The sequence below is a fragment of the Muscardinus avellanarius genome, assembly GCF_963383645.1.
Source record: "Muscardinus avellanarius genome assembly, chromosome: 1".
Lineage (NCBI taxonomy): Eukaryota > Metazoa > Chordata > Mammalia > Rodentia > Gliridae > Muscardinus > Muscardinus avellanarius.
In genome coordinates, this window is record NC_137786.1 from 134,624,906 (window position 1) to 134,649,488 (window position 24,583).

Sequence of the window (24,583 nt, forward strand, 5' to 3'; positions counted from 1 at the left end):
TATTGGCCATCTGTGTATCTTCTTTGGGATCAATGTCGATTTAAGTCCTTTGCTCATTTTTCAATTGGATTTTGGTCTTTACATTTTTAAATTTTTTATTAGAACATTGTAGTCAAACATCTTAATGAAATTCAAGATGGTGGAGGCATACGTGCACAGATCACTCATTTAGCCCTTCCCCAATTCTCACCCCATTCCCTCCCTGTTCTTTACATTTTTGTAGAAGTTCTGAATATTTTCTGGATTTTAATACCTTGTCAGATATGTGATTGGCAAATATTTTGTCTCATTATTTAACTTGCCTTTTCACTTTCTAGTAGTAACTCTAGATACACAAAATTTTTCTTTTTTATTTTATTTTATATTTTACTTTTTTATTGTGCATCATAGTCATAGATCTTAATGGGATACAAAATGGTAGAGGAATACATGCACACATCACTCATTTTGGCCTTCCCTAATTCCCACCCCATTCCCTCCCCCTTCCCTTTTTCTCATGTGAGACCTAGTGACTGATATGTTTGTGAACGTACATCATGTACATTAGAGAATTTCCTCTTCCCCCTTCCCATCTCCCTCAGTTAGTTCACCTTATTTGTTCATCTAAGGTTTCTCCTTCTTCGTCTAGAGTTCCTCTTATGACCCTTTTTCTCCCTAGCTTCTGCATATTAAGGAGAGCATCAGACAAAAGCTTCCTTATGTAATTCAATTTACTTTTCTTTGGTTGCCTGTGTTTTTTGATATCATATACCAAATTCAATATCATAAAGTTTTTCCCACTGTCATTAGCCAGTTTCATAGTTCTGTGCCGTATGTGTGTGTGTACATATATATACATACATATATACATATATATGTGTGTATATATATATATATGTGTGTATATGTATATATAAAATCCATTTTAGTTCATTTTTGTATATGGTATAAGTAAAGATCCAACTTCATTCTTTTGTATGTGGGTATACAGCTTTCCTAATACAATTAGTTGAAAACACTTTCCTCATTGAATGGCCTTGACACTCTTATCAAAATATCATTTGACCTTACATATGAGGGTTTATTTCTGGGATCTCTATTCTATTCATATATATATATATGTGTGTGTGTGTGTGTGTGTGTGTGTGTGTGTGTGTGTATGTGTTTATGCCATCACCATGAAAACTGTACAAAGAAACTATAGTAAGTTTTAGAATCAAGAAATGTGTATTCTCATCTGGGTATGGTGGCTCACACTTGTAATCCCAGCACTTGGGAAGCTGAGATAAGAGGATCATAGGTTTGCAGCCAGCCTCAGCTACTTAGTGAGACCCTATGAGACTTAGTGAGACCCTGTTTCAAAATACAGAATAAAAAATAGGGCTGAGGGTGTAGCTCAGAGGTAGAATGATCCTGTGTTCAACCCCCAGTTTTTTAGGAAAAAAACGAAATTAGAATTCTTCAATTGCATTCTATTCTGTGTTTTTTGGCTATACGAAGTCTTTTGAGATTTTATATACATTTTAAGATCATTTTTTCTGTTTTTTTTTGCAAAAAACACCATTGTGATGACAACTAGATTTGAACTATCAATCACTTTATTTTGTATTGTCATCTTAATAACTTTAATTATTTATTTTGGTACTGGAAATTGAATGCGGGAGCATTCTACTTCTGAGCTACACCCCCAACCATATTTTATTTTTTATTTGGAAACAGGGTCTTGCTAAGCTTCTGAGAGCCCTACTAAATTGCTGAGGCTGGCTTTGAAGATGAGATCCTCCTGTCTCAGCCTCCCAAGTACTGGGATTACAAGCATGTACCACCATGCCCGGTTAATAATAAGCCTTTTAATTCATGAACAAGGAATGTATTTCCATTAATACTGCTTTAAGCATAAGAAAATAATCATTTTTGAGCAAATAAAAAGTAAAAATTAGCCTGGCAGGGTGGCACACACTTGTAATCCCTGCGCTTGGGAGGTGGAGACAGGAAGATTGCACAGGTTTGAAGCCAGCCTTGCTGGCTTAAGAGACCTTGTTTCATATATATATATATATATATATATATATATATATATATATATATATATATCCAGTACCACCAAAAAAAAGTAAAAATAGAAAATAAGGCTGTGGGTGTAGCTCAGAGGTAGAATACCCCTGAGTTCAGTCCACAGTACCACACACACACAAAATTATTTAACCCTAATAACTCCCCAGTGAAGTAGGTAGGCATTATTATTTTTCTTAAAAAAAAAAACTAATTAAAGAAAACTAACACAGAGAAAGATGAAGTAGCATACCTAAGGCCATACAATTTCAAAGCCATAGGATGGGATCCTAACCTGGCCAGCCTGGCTCCAGGAAGCCTCTGCTTCTATAGTGAACTGAATAATGGTTTGAAGATATATCAAGTTCTAAATCCTGGAAGGGATTGCAAATGTAATGTGTTTTGGGGAAAGGGGTCTTTGCTGGAGGTGGGATCTTGAGATAAGGAAAATATGCTGAATTATCTGAGTGGGCCCTAAATCATGACCAGTTTTTGTTGCCTGTGTTTTTTGGTGTCATATACCAAGAGAAAAGAAGGAAAAAAAGGAGGAGAAGAAGGAGGAGGAGGTGGGGGAAACAGGAGGAAGAGGAGGAGGAGGAGGAGGAGGAGGAGGAGATAAAGAGAGGCAACACAAAGACAAGACAGAGACTGGAGCAAGGTGGCCAAGGATACAGGAAGAGGCAAGAAAGTAATGTTTCCCTGAAGCCCCAAAGCATGTGTGCCCCCGCAGCATTTTGGATTTCTGGCCTCTAGAACTGTGAGAGAATAAATCTCTGTTGTTTCTAGGTATCACCTCTGTGGTTATTTGTTACAGCAGCCATAAGAAACTACTATCTCTCCTAATCAAGGTTATGGGGAATCTTATATTGGAAGATTTCACCGTCACTCACATCAGGCGAAATTATAGCTGCTACCACAACTACTCACAAAAGGATCTTGATGAAGAGGACTTATCAAGCTGATTGAATCAGCAGTTCAACATCTTGACACTTGTCAGAGCACTTTCCCACTTTCCCATTCATCCTATCACCCAACCACCTGACTCCACCTGGCCTCCTCGGCACACAAGAGAACAAAGATCAGTATGTAGTCTTGAACTGCAAGAGCTGAGACATGTCTCCACCTTTCACTTCAGTGTACTGCCCTTCCCACCATCCTATATCCCAACTCCTAAAGAAGAGGGAACAAGAGGAAAACCCCAACATTTGTGAATAGTACTTTATAGTTTACAATGCCTTTGTATCTTTATTATTTATTTCTCACAGCAATGTTATGTCACTCTTCTTCTTCCTGTCCTATAGAAGAAAATAACAGAACAACAACAATAAAAAAGTGATCCGACAGCAGGAATCTGATATTGAAGAAATATGGGCCCATTTTAAGAGAGCTAACCTAAGAATAATTGGAATAGAGGAGGGAAAAGAAAGTGAAACCAAAGGGATCAACAATCTCTTCAAAGAAGTAATAGCAGAAAATTTTCCAAACATAGAGCAAGAGGTTGATACAAAGGTCCAGGAAACTTATAGAACTCCCTTTAGACAGGATCGGAGAAGAGGATCCCCACGCCACATAATTGTCAAAATGACCAATGTGGAAGCCAAGCAGAGAATCTTAAAGGCAACAAAAACAAAGGGCCAAGTGACATTCAGAGGCAAACCAATTAGAATCACTCCAGACTTCCCAAACCAAGTCATGAGAGCCAGAAGGGTTTGGAGTAACATATTCCAAACTCTGAAAGAAAACAACTTCCAGCCAAAAATTTCCTACCCAGCAAAACTTTCTATCAAATTAGATGGAGAAATAAGAAGCTTCCATGACAAACAGAAACTGAAGGAATTTATGTCTTCAAAACCAGCAATAGAGAAAATACTCAAAGAGATTAACTACAAAGAAGAAATAGGTAACACACACCAGAACCAGAGAAACAAGAGTTTCCATCCAACAGACAACTAAGATTGGTCATCTGTGGAGATTCATTATTTATGTTAATCTTTTACCTATCTCTAAATGGTATTGTTTGCCTTTATTGTTATTAATTTTTAGGATTTCTAGTTGGAATATTAATATACCTTCAGATATAGCAATTGGAAATATTTTATCCCATTCTATTAGTAACTGTTAACTCTGTTTACTTTGTCTTTGAATATACAATTTTATTTTTTTTATTTTTTAGGGAGTCTGTATACTCCTCTGTTGCCTGTGCCATTGAAATCATAACCAAGAAATCACTGCCAATTTCAATGTTGTGAGGTTTAATGACCCAGATTTTCTCCTAAAAGTTTATAGTCTTAAGATTTATATTTAGGTCTATTATCTATTTTGAGTTAATATTTGTATATGGGATTAGGTAAGGGTCTAATTTTATTCTTTTCCATGTAATTATTATTTTTTAACAATATTTAGTTAAAAGATTAATATTTCCACCACCAAATGTTCGTGGAAACCTTGTCAAAAATAACTTGACAATATAGGGAAGAATTTAGCTCTAGGCTTTTATTTAACTCCAATGGTTTATATATCTGCCTTTAGAATAGTACTACACTGTTTCAATTATTGTAGCTTTATATGGTTTGAAATCAGAAAATATATATCTTCTAGCTTTGTTCTTTTTCAAGATCGTTTTGGGTACCTAGAGTCCATATTCCATATTAGGATAGATTTTTTTCTGAAAAATAAATATATAAATATATGATAGTTTCACCTAAAAAAAATAGAAAAAAATATTCTCTGGTAAGAAAGAAAGCAAAAAGAAATATTGAAATGTTATCTTTAAGTCATCAAAAGCTTGGTATCAGACAAATGAAACTGTTATGTGAGATTATCATTTTTAATTTTAGATAAATTGTCATAATACTAGATGTCAACTACTAAGCCAAGCATGGGAAGGAGGAATGGGGAGAGAATGGGGTGGGGATCGGGTGGGGGCTGACTGGGAAAAGTGTGCATGTATGTCTACAAAAGTATGTATCCCACTATGATGTATGAATACAGTGCACCAATAAAAAAAAAAAAAGTGAGAGAAACCTGGGGATGTTTTTCATGGCACACAAGGACCAAAGTGGTTTGATGTTCAATCTACCACAGCTATTCCAATATTATCATGCATGCTCAGGGGCCCAGATGGAAATGCACAAATGCCATACCCAAATGCACATGGTTTTTTTTCCATTTAAAAATAAAAATAGCCTTGATGCAAAGTTAAAAACAGGAGCATGATTTGCATGAGACCCTGAGCTCTCAATTACACCAATTACTTTATAATTACAGGCAATGCCATCTTGGGTTTTTCAAAACCTACATCTATTCTTAAAGAATCTGTCAGGAAGAAGGCTTCTTCTCAGGGAGAGATTCCAATTAGTATTCATGTTGTATGCAGAGGAAGAGAAAACCTGCTGGAGCTCTGGGGAGGAGCAAAGAGACAGGAGCTTTAAATGCTTCTAGCACCGCAAATGGGTCTGTGGGTCCAATGGGAAACCAGAATCTCTAGAAAATCCCCCAACTCTCAGCTCTGGGAGTGCTCTATCAAGGTAAACTCTACCTGAACCTTCTTGTCCCTGCCTTCCCTCCTCCCACCCGTCTGATGTCCCAGCAGCCACCTCTTGAAGTGGGTGGAACAGCTTAACCTGCTGAGCTTGGGTTTTGCCTAGCTGCTCTTTTATAAGCCTGGGGAGGAACAAATAGAAGGTGTCTTCCTCAGGTCCCTCCTGTACATGTGCAGTCTTTTCTATCTTGTTCAGTGAACACAAAATAGGGAAATCTCATCTTCTCCATCCACCAGGCGTCTTTCTTGGAATGGGGATAGGGTGTAAGAGTGGTCATACACAGTATACCCAACATTTTGTCTTCAATATTTTTGCTCCAGGATCTATTTGCTTTTTCTGTCCCAACTGCCGGGCCACCAGCTCAGCAGGCAGAATTGTTGGACACCATCACTCAAACAAAAGTTTGCTGCCATGACTATTGATGTATCCCTGGGTTAGAAAGGGAATCATTGCGAGTTAGAACACAAAGGGACCTTAGAAACCCCTAAGGCCACCTCCTTATACTGTGTGAAGGAGGCCTTCTGACTCTGCTATTTGGGGACAAAGTCCATTTGAACAGTACTTGTCCAAATAGCTGCATCGCCATGCAACCCACTGTTCTGCAGAGTGTGCATCTCTGACACCAATTCCCTGAATAAGAGGATGAGTAGTCAGGTAATAAAGGAGCTTCATTTTTGTTCTGACAGATGGACCTCACCTCGCCTCCACCTGCTGGTGCTATCAGCCAATGTTGTACACCTGAGTCCACCATAAATTTAGCACTCAGTTCAAGAATAAGCACCTGAAAGGGTCTATCTCCCTCTTGCTAAAAGGGACCACCACCTGCCTATAATTAACAATCTCTAGGGTTATCTGACTCTTCCAAAGATAGTGGATACACAAATGAAATCTCATTTCTTCCAACACCAATGTTGCGTTTCCACACTGCATTTTTAAAATAAGAACACCTCCAGTTACAAACACCTACAGTTTGCAAAGCAGCTTTGTTCCTGTTATCTCCAACTCCAGGACATAACATTACTGAGAAGGCATTTTACATGCTCTGTCCTTCTACGTTCTGTTCTCTCCATGTCTACTCTTCTGAAAACTCTCCCAGAAAAGTAATAGAAAAAGAAAAAAAAGAAAGGAAGCAGGCCTGGATTCTGAGAGATTGGAGTTCTCAGTAGGATTACACCCTGAGTGTCCCCCATTAATCAGAAAGCAAAGTCTGAGCTCTCTGGTGATGTCTTCACTAGTATCTTTACTCTACTCCCACCCCCTAAATTCCAATCAGACTTTTCATGAATGAAAAGCCCTTCCCTCCTTGAATCACCAGGAATTCCTATTTGTCTGTCTTTGCTTCCCTAACATGTGGTGCCTCTATTAAAATAGTATTTCATACCCAGCTTCTCAGAGACATGTGCTTATGTCTCATCTTCCCTGATAATTTTCTCTGTTGCTCTCTGAAAGTGTCAGGTACAGCATCACTAATTCTCATGTCTTCACCTTCATTTTGCACATGTCAAAAGTGAAACTCAGAAAGTTAACCAGTTTTTCCAAGGTCACATAACTAGTATGGGACTGGCACACAGAAAAGCAGGAAGGAATAGTGGTAGACCATATGGATTCTGAAATCTCTGCACCTGAATGCAAACCCTACCTCTGAATTCAACAAGCTGTATGACCTTGGGTGATTTTTTTAACCTGTCTATACTTCCTTGTCTTAATCCATTAAATGACTCTAATAATAGTGCCTCCCACATAAAGTTGTTGTAAAGATCAAATGAGTGAATGCACGTAAAAGATTTTTTTTAAATGTCTGGCATGTAGAGTTCGCTCACAGAATTTTAGCTGCTTTGATCAATCTTTTCCTTGTTCATATCTAGTAATCAGGACAGCCTTCATTCCCTGACGCAGACTCAGACTCCCACAAGATTTTACCTTGTTCCCTTCCCACCCTCTTCTACTAACAAACTGCTGCTCACCTCTAGAACTCAAGGTAACCATTAGTAGGATCCATGCCTTCATCTTTTTGCAAGACACCAAAGTATTTTCTTTTTGTAAGATCCCCATATCATCACATTCTTTCAAGACCACCATATTTCACCTTCATTTTCCTTTTTTTTTTTTTTTTGGTGGTACTGGGGGTGGAACCCAGGGGCTACACTCCCAGACCTACTTTATGCTTTATTTGAAATTTGGAAACTGGGTCTCACTAAGTTGCTGACAGCGTCACTAAGTAGCTGAGGTTGGCTTTGAACCTGTGTGATCCTCCTGTCTCAGCCTCCCAAGCTATGGGATTACAAGCATGTGCCACCACGCCCAGCATTTGCCTTCTTCTTATAAGACCTCTAAAGTGTCACTTTCTTTCAAGAACCCCATATCTTAACTTTCTCCTATATACATTCTTTCACTTTGTACCTCTTTAAAAACTGGCTCTTCCCCAGGGACTAGATTCCTCAGCATTCCTCTTGCAAAGGGCTTCCTTAGCTTCTAGACCCTCCTGGGACATATTTTCCCTGGTCCTTGGAGTGACTTCTTCCCCTTCTCTCTCCTCCCCCATAAAAATACCTCATTGAAGATCTCAGTTCATCTGACAAAGACACCTACCCACATCACATCTTTGTCTTAGTTATCTGATGCCCCTTTTATCTCAAAAAGCTTAGCTTTTTAGATATCTGACACTATTCTCTTCCCTCTTTGGTGATTTACTCCACATATGGTCATGCCTAAATATCCTGAACTCCACTCCTCCATGGAGATTTCCTATTTTCTAAGTTGTCCAGGTCACACACATGGCCATGCCTTTCATCTCATTGTTATTACCAAAAATTGCTGTCTTTCCCCAAGCACAGTCCCAAACAATTTCATATTCTGACCACTCCATCCTATATTTCAAGTCCTCTTCCTCAAGTAGCCCCACTCCAGCATCCCTCCCACCTGCACCCTGAGCCTTTGATGCACTGATTCTACAACCTGCCCTCGGTCTTTTATTTCCCACACCCCTAACTTAAATTCCACATTTGTAATTATGCTGTACTCTGACCCTCACCCTAGCACTCTCGCCTACATTCTCTCGACCACCACATACTTCCTTGTGCTCAATTCAGTCACCATCTAGTTTTGTCCAACCAGATTGCACTTGCACAACTGAGCACGTTAACGAAAAGCCCACAGCCATGCCAGCTTATTTTAATTCCTGATCAATCCACTCAAGGAGGCCTGCAGCGCTGTCTGGCATTCATAACTAAGTACACTTGCACACTCAGGCGGCTGCTCCGCTAGATGGCTATGTCATGCATTCTCATTCTTGATGTGGGATGTCTGCTCACAAATCCTCACTCTCAGCTGATGACCTTGTTTGTCTTTGATTGAGAAAAGTGAGCAACATGAAAAGAATATCCACACACTCCCACCACCGCATCTATCTGCCTCCGAGCATTTGTACACACAGAGCTTCCTTCTTTCCTGTTACTGAGTGCCTGTGCCGATACCTAAGGCCAGTCTTTCTGCCTGTCCATTAGATCCATCCCTCCTCATCTGTTCAAGGGCAATGCTCTAGCAATTTCCCCTCTTTTCACTTGCAGCATCAATTTTTCTCACTCTGTTGGATCTTTCTCATCAGCATACAAACACATTGTGTTTTTCCCATTAGGAAACCCCTCTAACTCATGCTTTCTCCTCCAGCTATTCCCCCATTTCTTTCTTTCCCAAGAAAAAATCCCCTAAAAAACATCTCTATCCCTAATGTTTCCAATATGTCTGTTCATATTCTCTCTTGAAATCTTCTCCTGTGGTTTCCACTCCCACCTCCTCACAGATACTGCTCTTATGAAGATCACCAATGTTTCCACTCTGCTTAAGTCAATATCAATCTTTAGTTCTCATTTTCTTTTTTTCTCCCCCCCCCACCACTCACCTTGGTGCTAGGGATTGAACTCAGGAGTGTTCTACCTCCAAGATATACATCCAGCCTTTTTAATTTTTTCTCCTGAAACATGGTCTAAGTTGCTGAGAATCTCGCTTAAGTGTTCAAGGCTGGCCTTGAACCTGTGATTCTCCTGGCTCAAGTACTGGAATTATAGACATGCATCGCAGCACCTGGATAAACACTATATATTTGACTATTTGAGTATTGTCTGTATCTTGTAGAGTGTGTGCTCCATGATCAGGCAAAGAAGAGTTGTGTTTGCTATGGTTCTTACTATATATATCCCTAGTGCCTAGAATAGAGTCTGACATGCACTAGGTGCACAATAAGCTGTGGATGAATAAATAACTGATAGTCATTATTACATATCTGTCAGCCGTACATCCAGAATAGATTACTTGATTTTTACTACTTTCCCCCACATACATGCACATTTTAATGCCCAGTATTTCTCAATCAAAGCTAGAAACCCGAGATTTATCCTTGATTCCCTCCTTCCCACTGACACCCTGGCCTAACCTGTCACAGGACTATTCTGCCTTTAACCAGGCCCCAACTTTAGCTCCTGAAGCCATCCTCCACCCTCTTTCCCCTCTGTGGCACCCCTGCAGAGCAGAGCCCTCTCTAGCCTGTGGAGTAGCTCCCAGCTGCCTCTCCTAGGGCTTCAACCTCCACATCCACTCATTTGTCATCCGTTTGGCCTCTGCCTGACTCCAGGTGTTTCTCAAGTATCTGTCACATGTGCCAGACACCTGTCCTCAGATTTCTTCCTTGACTCATTACCTGGCAGCTCTTCCTCCTTCGGGTCTCAATTGAATCTCAGTTGACCACCTTGCCTAAAGCAGGCTCTACCTTCCCACTCCTTTCCTGCCCCTACTCCCATCACCAGTGTATTTTCCTCCAAGTAATTATGGTACTGCATTACCTCATTTATTTATGCATATGCTTCTTTTCTACGTCCATGTTGAAACTGTGACATCAAAGGCAGAGATTTAGCATGAAATAAGTAAACAGGAGGCCTCCAAATGTGTAGAGAATGAGATGAAAGCTAGTTGAGAACCACTGTGGTCTCTGAAGCCCTCAGCTGTCCCTTCTGCCCTAGGAGCAGCTGTGGCACAGAAGCAGCAATGAGGACAAAGCAAGAGTTCCTAAAACATCTGGCCACCAAACCCAAGTGATTTTGCATAGTCTTCCTTTGTGGCAATTGCTCTTTCTCAGTTCCATGGGAGTGAGGAAAGCCTTCTCCACCAGACAGCACCATCCCAGACAGTATCATTTGAAAGGGCTTATAAAGCAAGAAATAACTCATCCCAAAATAACCCCTCCTTGGCTTCCAGCTGCTCTGAACAGCTGGATGCTTCTTCCTAGCCAGACACTTCTGTTTTGATATTAATAACATAGGGAAAAACCAAAATCATTGAGATATGCTAAACAGGGTCATTGTTACTAATTGCCCTAGGAGGATAAATGCCAGCAGCCTTGCAGACTCTGCTTAGCATTGGACTGAGTACCACCAAAGAATCATGAAGCGACCACCCTTATAAAATTTATAAACTAGCTGTGCTGAGGGGGTAAAAGATTGCATTAGGCAATTAGCAAACAATATGATGGAGCATAATTAAGTACTAAATAGTGCCATTCAGGTTCAGAGAGGATTGAGGGCTACAGCAATTAATAGAGGCCCCATGGAGGAACTTCAAGCTAGTTTTGAAGGGTCTGAAAAGTTGAAGAAAAAGAGGCGTCCAGAGGGAAAACTCTTTACAAGGTTTCAAAGGTGGTGATAGACCTGGGGTGAGGCAACTAGCTGAGTAGAGTCCAGGAGAGGTGAGAGGGGAGCATGCAGAATCAAACACCTGGGAATGAATCTCCAAATCACTTACACAAAATCACTTCACCTCTCTAAGCCCTTGTCTTCACCTACCAAGTAAAAAAAGTACCATAGAACCTTCCTACCTTGTTCATACAGCCCACATGAGAGTACAGTGTGGCATGGTTATGGAGGGTTTGGGAGGGGGCGCGTTGGTGCTTCCCACACTCTGCAGGAGCCCTGGGGACAGTGAGCGAGTGGGGATCTGCCTGCCCAAGGCTTAAAAGCCCGACGAAAACCTGGAAGAGCTGCCTTGGAGAACCAGTGAGGCATCTCACCGTGGATGTAATAGATGCCTGATTTGTGAAAACACATTTGTTTTCTCACATTGAATACAAGATGGCTGGTTAAGCCAAGGCTATATGCTAGCAAGCAATAGCAACTCCTTGCTCAGCAAGTGAAAAATTTTATAAAGGGCATCAAAGCATCTGGTGCTTTTTTGGGAAAGCTATGGTGCCCCAAAGTTATGCCTCCCCTACCCCGCGGCTGTCTTACAGCCCTGTCTCTGGAAATAAGACTTTGTCAACTTTCTGTAGCAAGGCTTTGTCCTCTCACAAATACTGCCATCTGTATTTAGTGTCTCAGAAACCCACCAGTTCCTTTAGCATTTTGCTAGCCTCCAAGAAGGAGAATGCACCCTTCCGGGAATGAGGCAAGCTGCAGTCTGGAGCAGGTGGGGTTAACATAGGATAGAGACACCCAGAAGAGAGCCATGGAAATTTTTCAAACACCCCTTTTCTCAACATACATCTCGAGTCCACAAAGACATTGCCTAAATGTCAAATCTTATGTGGCATGAGGTCCTCAATGCTTCTTTCTTAGTACCTCCCCCTGCCGTGTAAAACTCAGGTGAAGGTGCTGAATTTGAGGATATGTGATTCTGAACTACCACTCATCAGCTACTTGTTTGAGCCAGCCACTGCCGCCCCCATCATTCAGTCTAAGTTGCCTCCTCTACCAAAGGAGAGAGAAATCTCCATTGGTAAATCTCAAATTTAGCATATTATCAGAAATATCTGGAATGACTGTGTAAGTACAGAGTCCCCACCTTCCTGAAACTTCTCCCTGGGCTTATCTCAGGTGACAGCTTGGTCATCTGTATGTTAACGTGGACTTGAAAAAGCTGTGAAGTTCAGAAATCACCTGGTTTTGGAGATGCCCTCCCATTTGCCAGTAGCATCCGACCGGTTTGAGAGAGATGCCTATGCTGCATAAAAAAGTAAGAACCCTGCTTCTGTTGCAGAGACCTCCCCTTGCCCTTTCCTACCCTGTTAGCCAGGCAGAATTAACAAGTTCCACTTGCACGGTCATGGATGTCTTTGGGTTCATGCCTGGAACTGCACTTAGTTGCATGCTTGGCACTCTCTCTTGCAGTATGTGGATTCTTCAAGGGGAGGGGACATGTCTTATTTGTGTTTTTATTATAGCACCTGGCACAATGCCGGTCATGGAGTATGCAAACAATTGAATTTTGAATGATGATACCCTTGGTTTTGTGGCTCTGTATCCTTTCTATTCTTTCTACCTCTGTTTGTGACCAGTGACACTTGAATTAGGATCTGAACTGGCAAGGCAGATGTCTGCATTTTTCAAACTGGGGCATCTGCTCCAGGCTCGAGCCACCCTTGAATCAAGTACAGTATGGACATGAAAGGGTTAGCTGCCTTCCTCCCTCCCAACTCAACCCTGGTCCAGCATAAACCATCAGGTTGGGAGGGACTGAAGAGAGGAGCCACCACTGATCTGGGGATTAGGGCTCAGCCTAGGGTTCTGAAGCCTGGCTTGGAAAGGGAGCTGGGGAGCGCATCAGAGAGCTGGGCTGCATCTCCTCAGCCACAGACTGTGCTCTGCAGCTTTGCTTGTCTCTCTCAGCTCAGGCCCTTGCCCTCCTCCCCAGCCAGCTCCCCTCCTGAGAGAGAAGTGTGTTTAAGATTCCCGGCACGGGTACAAGAGGCTATTCCAAGCATCTTGCTGCAGAGTGAACTAATCCTACCAGGTTAATTCTCCCTCTCAGTTCATTCCATCTTATTAGAGCTGGCAGGCACCCCGCAATGCTTCATTACCTGTGCCACTCGAAGGCAAGGCTCTCTTTTAATGAGCTAAGCAATGTGGGGAGCCCCCTGCTAAGCACCCCAGATGATGCATTTGTCCCAAAAAGGGGGAAACCCTGAATGGCCCAGCCTGTCCATGGGCAAAACTATTAGTAAAGAAATAGAGAGTGCTAAGGAGTGGACGGCGCCTCTTGCCTGATAAGGTCAGAGAAGACAGAAGGCAGCTGAGTGAGGGGGGTCCCCTTCCCCTTCTTCCCTGCCCCATCTCTCCCTTATCACATACTTAACAGCTTATAAAAAAATTTTAGTCTATGCCAAAGACTCTGGGGCTGGAAAGAGCCTACTCTTTGCCAACTTAATCCAACTGCTGCTTCAGTCATTACAGAGAAAGTGCCCTCTCCCACAGAAGGCCTTTGCCATGACCTCAGGAAGAGGAACAGAAGTGGACTTCTGCACTGGGACCAGGGAAGAGGCTTTCAGGAGCCTGCACAGACCTCAACCACCATGGTACCCGAGGGTTGATGTAGGTGAGGCACGTCTGGGAGGAACAGAGGAGGAGGAGGCCGATCCAGTCCTGAGGATCCTGCTGTCTATCCTAAAGAGATCTCCCCCAATTAATCCAATCCTCTCTTCCTCCTCCTTGGTGAGTGAACACTCTTGCCAGAAGATAAAATACTGCAGCAGCTAATGGAGAATGGCCCACTTGGCACAGGCTTATTGGGATAAAGCAGAGGATCCATCAGGAGGGCACCAGCATACTATGCCTCTATTCCCAGAAACCTCACGCCAAGCACGCCCGCCCTCCTCACACTCGCTAGTAGCCTGCTTTGCTTTGTTTGATCTGTGTTTCAGGCACCCTAGCCTTGCTGGGTGGCATTTAATTTGTTACATTCCATGTGCTCCTTTTCATGAGCTGGTGTCTCTGCACATTTCCGTCTTTCACTACATTTCTCAGTTTCTGTTGTCCAAAGAGAGGAGGAAAGAAAGAAAGTGACTAGGGCGGGAGTGAATGTGTGCAGAGGGGGTGGGGACAGCTTCCCAGATGAAAGGGCCTTTGCATGCATTGCATGAAGGGAAAAAAAAGCTCTCAGAGTGAGTGGAAGGGGGAAAATAGCTCACTGAATGCACTATGGTTTCCAGCATAAAAGGGTCACAGACAGAACAGCCCCTGTGATGCTTGACTACGAGGGGAGCTTCAAATAACATTCCAGAAGAAACCAAAGTAAAAATATTCCTGAAAAACAAAACCAGATGGGCTCTGGGCACCTGGCAGGAAATGGAAAAAAATGATGAGCTTCTAAGATCCTTTTGCCATATCCACTGGTGCCTCATCCTGCCACTCGTCACCCACCCCCATACCCAACCTCAACAAAGAGTCTTCAATTTCTCTTTGCCCTTTGACTGTAGATCCAGATGTCTGTATTAGTCAGCTTTACATCAACATAAAGAAATACCCGACATGGTGATACGAAGTAAAGAGCTCACGAAATAAAGAAAGGCTTGTTTAGCTCAGGATTTTGGAGGTTCCAGTCCAAGGTCAGGTAGCCCCACCACTTTGGGTGTCTGGTGATAATGCCACATTCTGGCAGAGACCCATATCAGAGCAAACTGCTCACGTCATGATCCAGGAAGCAGAGACAAAAAGGGGGGCATGCTCCAGTGACCTCCCATACACTTTTCAAAGGTTCCACCGGCTCCCAATAGTGCCACCCTGGGAACCAACCCTTTGACACGTCAACTTTTGGGTGACAGTCATCCTAATCATAACACTACGTGAAGAGCTTGCCAAAATGGAGCCCATTACTGAGCAATTCATATAACTGGGTGCCTTGGTTTCTCTTCCTATAAAAAAGGGAACTCTGATAGCTCCCCCCAGCTGCATTAAGGGAATTGAGAAGCTGGTGATCAGATGCAAAAGTAGTTTAAACTCTCTGACCATAGAGCTTTATTCCCGCAAAGGAAGCTTAGTGGCTTGGGCTGCCTTTGGGAACACTGAGATTAAGAAGAGGAACGGTACTTGGAATCCTGGGCTTTGATCTGTCGACAGCTTTCTATAAAGAGTGAAACACAGAAATCCCCCTACAACCCATTCACCCAGGATTCTGTTTAGCTCCTTCAGCCTCCCAACCCCCTTGTCCTGCTACTCTCAAATCTTATCTTCTTCAGGCCCCTGACTTACTACCTAAGACTCCCCCCACCCTTCTTCTATCACTTCTCCACCTCCCTCTCCAAGTATCCATGGCAAAGGGGTGATTAATGGGAAGGCCACATGGGCATTGCATTACAAGATTACATTCTACAAAAAGCAGCACTGGCAAGATTGAAGAATGCTGCATCAGCATCTGGGTCACACCTGGGCCACTGCAGGGTTTCTGTTGGCATGAAAAATGGCTCAGGAAGAGGGCAAGGAATCGTCCTCAGAGTTATGGGAATTGCAGAAGGTCTGAGCTATCCACAGTATCTAAGGCTATCAGGGCCATTTTCCTAGATGACTCAACACCACCACAATCTAGGAGATTAAGTGGTCATCTACACTGCTCATAGAACTCCTCCAATGTGCTACACCCCCTTTCTCAATGAAGTAGTCTGCTCCAAGGCCTTAATTTGTTAGAACACTTAGCTCAAGGTTGCCTCACTTTAACTGCTATTTCCACCGGCCTTGTTCTCTCACTAATTCATTCACAAAGTCACTAATCAAATGGGTGCAGCTTACTTTCTAGGACCAGACATTGTCCACAGAGCTGAGGAGCTACCAGGAAAGCCTAGCCAGGAGGTGGAAAGGTCCTGGGTCAGAGCTGAGGCAAGTGTTCAGGGTAGTAGAGATGATAGTGCATGTGTAGAGAGGCTGGGTCAAAGTAAAAGAAAAAGGGGTGCTAGAGACTGAATGTTTGTGTCCCCTAAAATTCATATGTTGAAACCTAACCCCCAGTGGGATGGCATTAGGAGATATGCCAGACACCCCATGGTGAGAAAGATAGATAGAGATCGTCGGGCCCTGTCCTTACAGAATACACGGTCATGTATATAGAGACACACTAGCAAACAGGCAGTTGCTGTCCAGTGCTACAGGAGGAGAAGCTCAAGGATCTGTGGGGACATGTATGAAAGATGCCGATTGGGGTTCTATGAGGAGAGGTTCTATAGGTGCAGAGAAGGAAGTGTTCTGACAGAAACAACAGCTAAGCTGAAGGCTGAGCTGAGAGTGAGCAAGTCCAGTGGGAGTGAGGAGCATGAATAAGGTGGGAGGTCTGGACCAGAGTTGGTCCAGGGGGCCTGTAAAGAAGCTGGACAGACTTTGATATGTTTGTGAATGTATATCATGTACAATAGGGAAATTTCCCTCCTCCCCCTTCCATCCCCTCAGTTAGGTCGCCTTATTTGCTCATTTAACATGAGAAAGAGAGAAGGGGGAGGGAAGGAGGTGGGAATTGAGGAAGGGCCAAATGAGTGATGTGTGCATGTTATGCCTCTACCATCTTGTACCCCATTAAGATGTATGACTACAATGCACCAATAAAAACACTAAAAATAAATAAATACTTTTCAGGAAAAAAAGAAGCTTGGACAGAGATGAACAGGGGCGGAGCCAGCTTGTGGAGGGCAGGGTGGAAACAAGGAGTGTGCTCTGGCGATTACAGGAGCCTCTTAGCTTTTATGACCACCCTGGGTCCTACCCCCCCTCCTTTTTTTAGCTTATTCAGGCTATTATAATAAATTTAAGCCATGCCCTGGAGTAGGTAACTTAAACACAAAAGAAACCTATTGCTCACAGTTCTGTAGGCTGCAAAGTCCACAGTGGAAGCATGGCAGATTCAGGAGCTGGTGAGGGCCCTATTTCTGGTTCACATATGATACCTTCTTGCTATATCTTTACATGGTAGAAAGGGGACAGATCTAGTCTCTTCAACCCTGCTCCCTTTTTTGTGCTACTGGGAATTGAACCCAGGAGCATTCTATCTCTGAGCCACACTTCTAGCCCTTTTTTTTTGTTTTTTTTTTGTTTGTTTGTTTGTTTGTTTCAAAACAGGGTCTCACTAGGTTGCCGAGAGTCTCACTAATCTCAAACCCAAGATCCTCCTGTCTCAGCCTCCCAAGGACTAGAATTACAGACCTGCACTACTATATCCCATATCTTTTAATATTTTTTATTTGCATTTTATATTCTTATTTTTGCAGATTGAACTTGGGGGCATTTACCTCCAAGCTACATTTCCAGCCATATTTTTAGTCTTTATTTTGAAACAGGTTCTCACTAAGTTGCAGAGGGCCTCATTAAGTAGCTGAGGCCGTCTGTGAATCTGTGATCCCTCTATCTCAACCTTCCAAGTACTGGGATTACAAGCTTGCATTTTATATTCTTATTGGTACACTTTTATTAGACATCATAGAGTTCCACAGTGATGCAAACATCCATGCATATAGCACTGGGTCTGTTTGCTTCCACTTCCCACCCTGCTCCCCTCCCCTCCTTCCCCATACATGTTAGTGAGATTGACAGCGATGTCTTCTTACATGGACATGACATGATTTGCACTGTTTCCTCCCATGGTCTTCCTCTTCCCCTCCCCTCCCCCTTCCTCCAACTCCCTTTCACTACTCTACTGGCCTCTCTTCTTGTTTCTCTAAAATTCCTTTTATCTTCCATTTTCTCTCTAGTTTCTATATAGGAGAGAGAACATATGGACTTTGACTTTCTGAGACTGGCTGATTCCACTTAGCACAATCTCCTCTAGTTCCATCCATTTTTCTACAAGTGACATGGTTTTGTTCTTCTCTGTGGCTCTCCTCGGCCCCTGATGAGGGCAGTATTCCATTCTAGGCTTCACCTTTGTGACTAATCTCCTCCCAGATGCCCCACCTCCTAATGGCACCCAATTGAGGGTTAGGTCTCAACATATGATTTTTAGAGGACACAAATACTTGGTCCTTAGCACCCTTTTCTTTGTTACTATAAATCAGCCTCTCTATAAATTCATGATCTCCTTCATTCTCAAAATCTGTACCAGCTGTGACCCAGGGCCTCTGCACCTCAGGATCAGATCCCCATGACTATTACACTGCCTTAGTAACTCCCTGGTGTCATTTGCCCCAAATACCCTCACTAGGGCTGGCTTGAGAGGAGGCTTCCCACCAGAACTTCCCAAGCCTATCAGAAATGAGCCGTAAGTTATCTTATGCTGGTCCCAGTTCTTCCACCCAGGGGCACAAATGTACTCTTCAGTAAATGTTCTGAAGCACTTGAAAGCTGGTCTTACGATGAGAATCCTGGCCTCCTCTTCTCCAGAGTAAGCATCCCTGTCCTCCAGCTTTAAATATCCCCTTCTCCAGAATGAACTACTAGATGGGATGGGATTTTAAAATATAACTATGAATTTTATATGTATAATGTTGCGTAGTCATAAAATGGAATATTATTTAGCCATAAAAAGAAACGAAGCACTGACATACACTGCAACAACAATGAACCTTAAAAACATCATCCTGATTGAAAGAAACCAGATACAAAAGGGACATACCATCTGACTCTATATGGAGTATCAAGAAAAGGCTAATTCATACAGAAAGCACATTCATGATTTCCAGGGCCTGGGGCAGCAGGGAATGTGAAGTAGCTGCTAGTGGGTATGGATTTCTGCTTGGGGTCATGAAAATTTCTGGAACGAGAATGTGGCGATGATTGAATACAGAATGACACTGGCCTGTAGACCTTAATATGCTGAAAACGGTAAATTATATGTTACGTGTATTTTACCACAATAATAAAAAAAATCCTATCATTTGTTTAGTGCTCTATCTTTTAAGACATTTCCTATAATGTGCATTATATCACCTAATCCCCCTCCCCATTTTATAGACTGGAGCTGAGGCCTTGCCTGGCTTGGAGTCATGTCCTGGCCATGGCCACAGGCTCAGGTCAGCTGCTCCAAAGTCCTGTTCTCAAGCAAAACAGCAGATCTGCTGGCCTGGTGCTCATGGCCATGAGGCTATGATGGATTGACAGAATGAAGTGCTAGTGGAGAATCTCACCCACTTTGTAGCAGGGATGTATCAGTGAGTAGTCTGAGGTAGGAAATGAAGCAACCTCTCACTTGAGAAAAAGGAATAAGATTAAACCCTCTGCACTATCTTCTTTCCCTCTGGTCACCCTAGGTCTATCATGCATAGTTGCTGCGGTAGGGGGGGCCTCCATGAGTACAGAGCCTCGCCTCTTTCCCACAGTGCTGCAATTTGAATGCCCCACCAAAACTCATGTGGAAATTTAATCTTCATTGTGTGGTATTAAAAGGATAGAAAATGCATTCAATTATGGTGTTTGGAAGCTGGACCTTTGGGAGTTAATTATGGTTAAATACGGTCATAAAGATGTAGCCCTAATCCAAAGGGACTGTGGATTTCTAAGTGCAGAAGGTGACTTAAGCTAGGTAGTCCTTCTCACCATCTGATGCTCTGAGCCACCTTGGGACCCTGCCAGAAAGAAGGACCCTGCCAGAAAGAAGGTCACTAGATCTTGACCTCCCCCCTCTTCAGAGTCAAGAGGAGAATAAACCTTTGTTTCTATAAATAACAGTCTGTGGTTTTGAGTTATAGCAACAGCAAATGGATTAAGACAATCGGGAGCATCCTACTAGAGAAGACAAGTGAACTAGACCATGAGTTGAGGCCAGGGAAGCGATACCTGGGATACCAGTGAAGGGATTCACCAGGTGAAAGACTGGGAAGTGTGTGGGAAAATAATGGGGGCATTGTGCAGGAGGGAGAGCACTAGAAAGGGCTGCTGAGGGTCAGGCGAGAGTGATTTGAAGGGCTCTGTGCCTTTCCTGATGGGCAGGCTGTGGGGAGAATGTGTCCCCTAACAGTCTCCTTTACCCAGACATCTCCAGAGTAGAGAGGAAGGCCATGTGACACCATGCTGGGGGCTCACTCTGCTAGGGCTTCTTTCTCATCTGACAGCCTTTGAAAAGCTCTTGGGGCCAGTGCCAGAGGCAGGTGGGGAAAGAGAGAGAGGAAGTGGAGGAGGCAGAGCAGGACTGGTGGTTAAACTGGAAAGAAGCAAGGAAGCTATGAATGGTGCTAGTGAAAGGGAAGATAGTCAGGGGAGCCCTGGAGAACTAGGAAGGAGGGCAGCTGTGTGGGGACCAGCCTGGACTCAGCCCTGGGAGCACAGCTGGTGGCAGGCAGAAATGGGATCTCAAGGGAAAGAAGAGAAATGGAGGTTTCACATCTCAGAGATTTACATTATCAGACTCTGAGCTATCTGACAAAATAAGCAAAGACTTGCAAATGTTATAGGATTTGCTCTTTATAAGAACAGACCAGAAACAGCGGCTTAGAATGTGCAAGTGACTTGAGCACACAGCTGGAGGCTCAGGGATTTAAGCCCAGGTCCATCATGGAAAATGACCTACCTCATTCTCTGGGGCTTGAATTCAGGGTCTTCTGGTAAAAGGCAAGGAGGGGAAGACTGGGGTGAGTCACAGACAAGTTTGTGTTCTCTGACCTCAGGGGCTGGGCATGGAGCAGGTGTAGGAAAGGGGAGAGAATGTTCATCTCCTACCTGTTGGCCCCCTGTCAGGCACATCACAAGAACTTGCAGGCATGAAGGTCCCCACGGAAGGCAGGCATTGGAGCACCACTTCTATTAGGACCACTCATTAACACTGGAGGTTTGTCTACTCTCCTCCTGGGCTGCCGTCCCTCTTCAGTGAAATGGTCATCCTGTAACTCTGATTTGGCCTTAATCTAAGGACATATGTCTCCTGCCAAAGATCCCATCTCACAGACATGGAAATAGCCACAGAGGGGTCATAAGGCACCCAAGGTCACCTAGCTAAAAATGACAGGATAGATGTTTAGACATAAGGTGGTCTGATACCTCAACATGCAAGTTTCTTGCTGACATTGTCCTTGAAAAGCAGTGCTTAGCCAGATTAACTTTTTCCCAACTACCAAAATGCAAATAAAAAGCTGTACAGAAGTCCACATGGCACTTCTACCCTTTGAGTATGGTGGAATGAGAGGTGGTCCCTCAGCCTAGAACCACTACCCAGCACCATGTTCTAAAAACAGCATTTGGACAGCATATGAAGGAAGTCACCCCACAGGAACTATTTGTCTAATTATTCCACATTCAAAGACCATGTTCTTTGAAAACTAAAAGCTGAACCCACACTACAGATTCTGTGGATAATTCAAAGCATAATTATCCAGATTATTTTGACCCAGTTGGGCTCCATGAGAGAGCACAGACAACTGTTTCAGGACATCTTCCTAAGCTGCTCCTTGAAGACAGTATTGCCCTGAATAGGGCATCATATCCTTCTACCTAGACACATTAAGCAAGGGATCAAGCCAGTCTGCACCTCACTTTTCCCACCTGAAACACAAAAACCAGACACACTGATGAAACCTCAGCTCTATTGGCCCTTAGCTTCTCAGAGCCAGTGTCCTCATTCATAAAATGGAGAAATAACCAGTGTACACTTTGCTCCTTTTGTGTCTGCCCAGCAGCTGCCCTTCCTTATCAGAAAAACATCATCTTTGCCTTCCTTTAGGTCTCATGGCCCATTCCTTCCAGAAGTCACAGGGCTGGTCCTCTACCCCAGGTTCCTCTAAGCTGCACAGTCCATCCCCTTGGCCACTCTGATAAGTTTAGGCACAAGCCACAGGCCCAGAACTCAATTCCAGGACATTTTTTGGAATTGCTGATCATTTGCAAAAAAAATGACATTAGTCTGAGGCTGTCTGGGACCACCCTTAGGAAAAAAAAACTTGTCTGGAGTGAAGCCAGTAGCTAGGAAAGCAGAGTCAAGGTAGGAAGGGAAGAGGAAGGGAGAAAGGCAGAACCTAGTAGCACTGTGCGAGTCTCTGGGACAGGACCCACTGTGCTTAAACCAGCCCTAACTCCTTCATTTGCTATTGACATGAACAAGTTGAATTGATTCATTTTACACTAAAACTGCAATGATGCCTATATAATAGGCTTTCTGGGAGGCTTGGTTGAAATAACATAAGCAAAGCACTTAACCCAGTGCCCAGCACATAGTAAGCCCTCAATAAATACTGATAGCTATTATGAGAAGCAAATGAGATGATGGATATAAAAACAACTCAGAAAGGCATAAAGTGTTATATAAAAGTAAGATGCCTATTATATGCTTTCCTGTTCTCCAATGATCTATACCTCACATTGTGACTTTATGGCCCACTCTCTCCTTCGCTAAATATTTCATATGCCCAATTAGACTGAGAGAACCTCATGGCAGGGGCCGCTGTTTATATTCTGTGCTAGCCATCATGGAACATAAGTTGGTTGTGAAATACACCATAGCATAGCAACGTGGTTCAGACCAGAGGCTGTAGGACCTGAATACCTGGCTTCAGATGCTGGTTCTTCTTCTTGCTACCTGGAGAAACACAGGAAGAGGAATTCACTTCTTCGGGCCCCAGTTTTCTCCTATAAAAAGTAGGGCTACTGCTGGTAAATACCTCATTTAATTGTTTTTGAGAATTAGTTAATTTAACTTAAAAAAAGATCAGTCACAGTTATTATTAAAATAGTTGTAAAGGGCCAGGCGTGGTGGCGCACGCTTGTAATCCCCACACTTGGGAGGCAGAGACAGGAGGATCGTGCAGGTTCGAAGCCAGCCTCACTGGCTTAAGAGACCCTGTTTCCAAATAAAAATATAAAAAAATGGGTCTGAGAGTGTAGCCCGGAGGTAGAAGGGCTTCCAGGAACCCCATTACCACCAAAATAGTTGTAAAGCATGTATAACAGCACTTGGCATATAGTCACCCCTGTAAAGGCATTTGATAAGTAGACACCTCTCAATTTAGTTCCAGAGCATTTGCTGAATATTCAAGTGATATACATTTCTTTCCTTAATATTGTGAGGGAGAACATGAACCCTTATCTTTTAGATGATAATAGCTATTATTGGCTAAGGCCATGCTACGTTCCTTCACCTGTAATTCTTATGTTTTACTTACGCATTTCAAATCTGGAAGGAACAAAAAAGATGTCTAACTTTGCAGACAAGAAAAGAAAGAGCCAGAAAAGCTACATGATATATCCAAGGTACACAGCTTGTGAGAAACAGTGTGTGGGAGAACCCAGGCCCTCTGACTCCAGACTCATCATGCCCTCCGCACCATACCACACTGCCTAAGGAGATGATCCACAAGCATATGGCCAAAATGTATAAACACAAACAACCGCAGCTGCACAGATTCCTCCTTTCCTTTAACAAATATTTATTTAGCACTGAAATATGTATGACTGCCAAGAAATTAGGGAAATGGACTAGCATGAAGCAGAACCACTCCCCACCCTGTTGTTCTTGAGAAACAGGTGGTACCATTACCTTTATTCATTCATCTGGCAAATATCAAACCATTTATGATTTGCCAAATACTACGGGTAGAGTATCAACAGAGTTTACAATATCATCGGTTTTAGTTATATAAGTGTTCAATATTGAGCCAACAAATGAATCACTGAAAGTATCAATAATCAATGAATGGATGCATGCATACATGTGTGCATGGAGGATGGATGATTAGAAGAGAGATAGATTATTGGATGTGTGTATTGATGGATGGGAGAATGGATAGATGGAAGGATGAATGATTATATATATGTGTGTATATTATATGTGTGTACGCATATGAATGAACAGATGATTGGAAGAATGGATAGATGGATGATAGGTGGATGATGAATGGATGGATGGATTTTTGATCTTTGTTCACAAAAGATTTTACAATTGTCTTCCTTTGACTTTTTTCCAAAAGGACTTGATGTATAATGTGAAAGACTGAATATGGTCATTAAGGAGATGGAAGGAACATAGAAGATCAAGAAACCCAATTCCCTATCTTTATGGTACCTAAAGAGAGGTCATATAGGAAGGTTTGATTCTGTGACTTTCCTTGTCACAACAATCAGCAACATACAAGAATCAGCAACGTAGATTTCCTAAAGAAGACTCATCCCAAGAGCCCCTCCTTGAACAGAGAAGTCATGCTGTAACTGAGCCCCCTTAGAATGTGCTTAGCCAGAAAAGTTGATCAGGCCTTTGTCCCATTAGGAGATGGTAAATTCTGGATAAGAAGTCAAAGATCATCACATGAGTCCTGGAGCATCGATTTATAAGCTGCTAATAAAGTCCATCTGCTTATGACA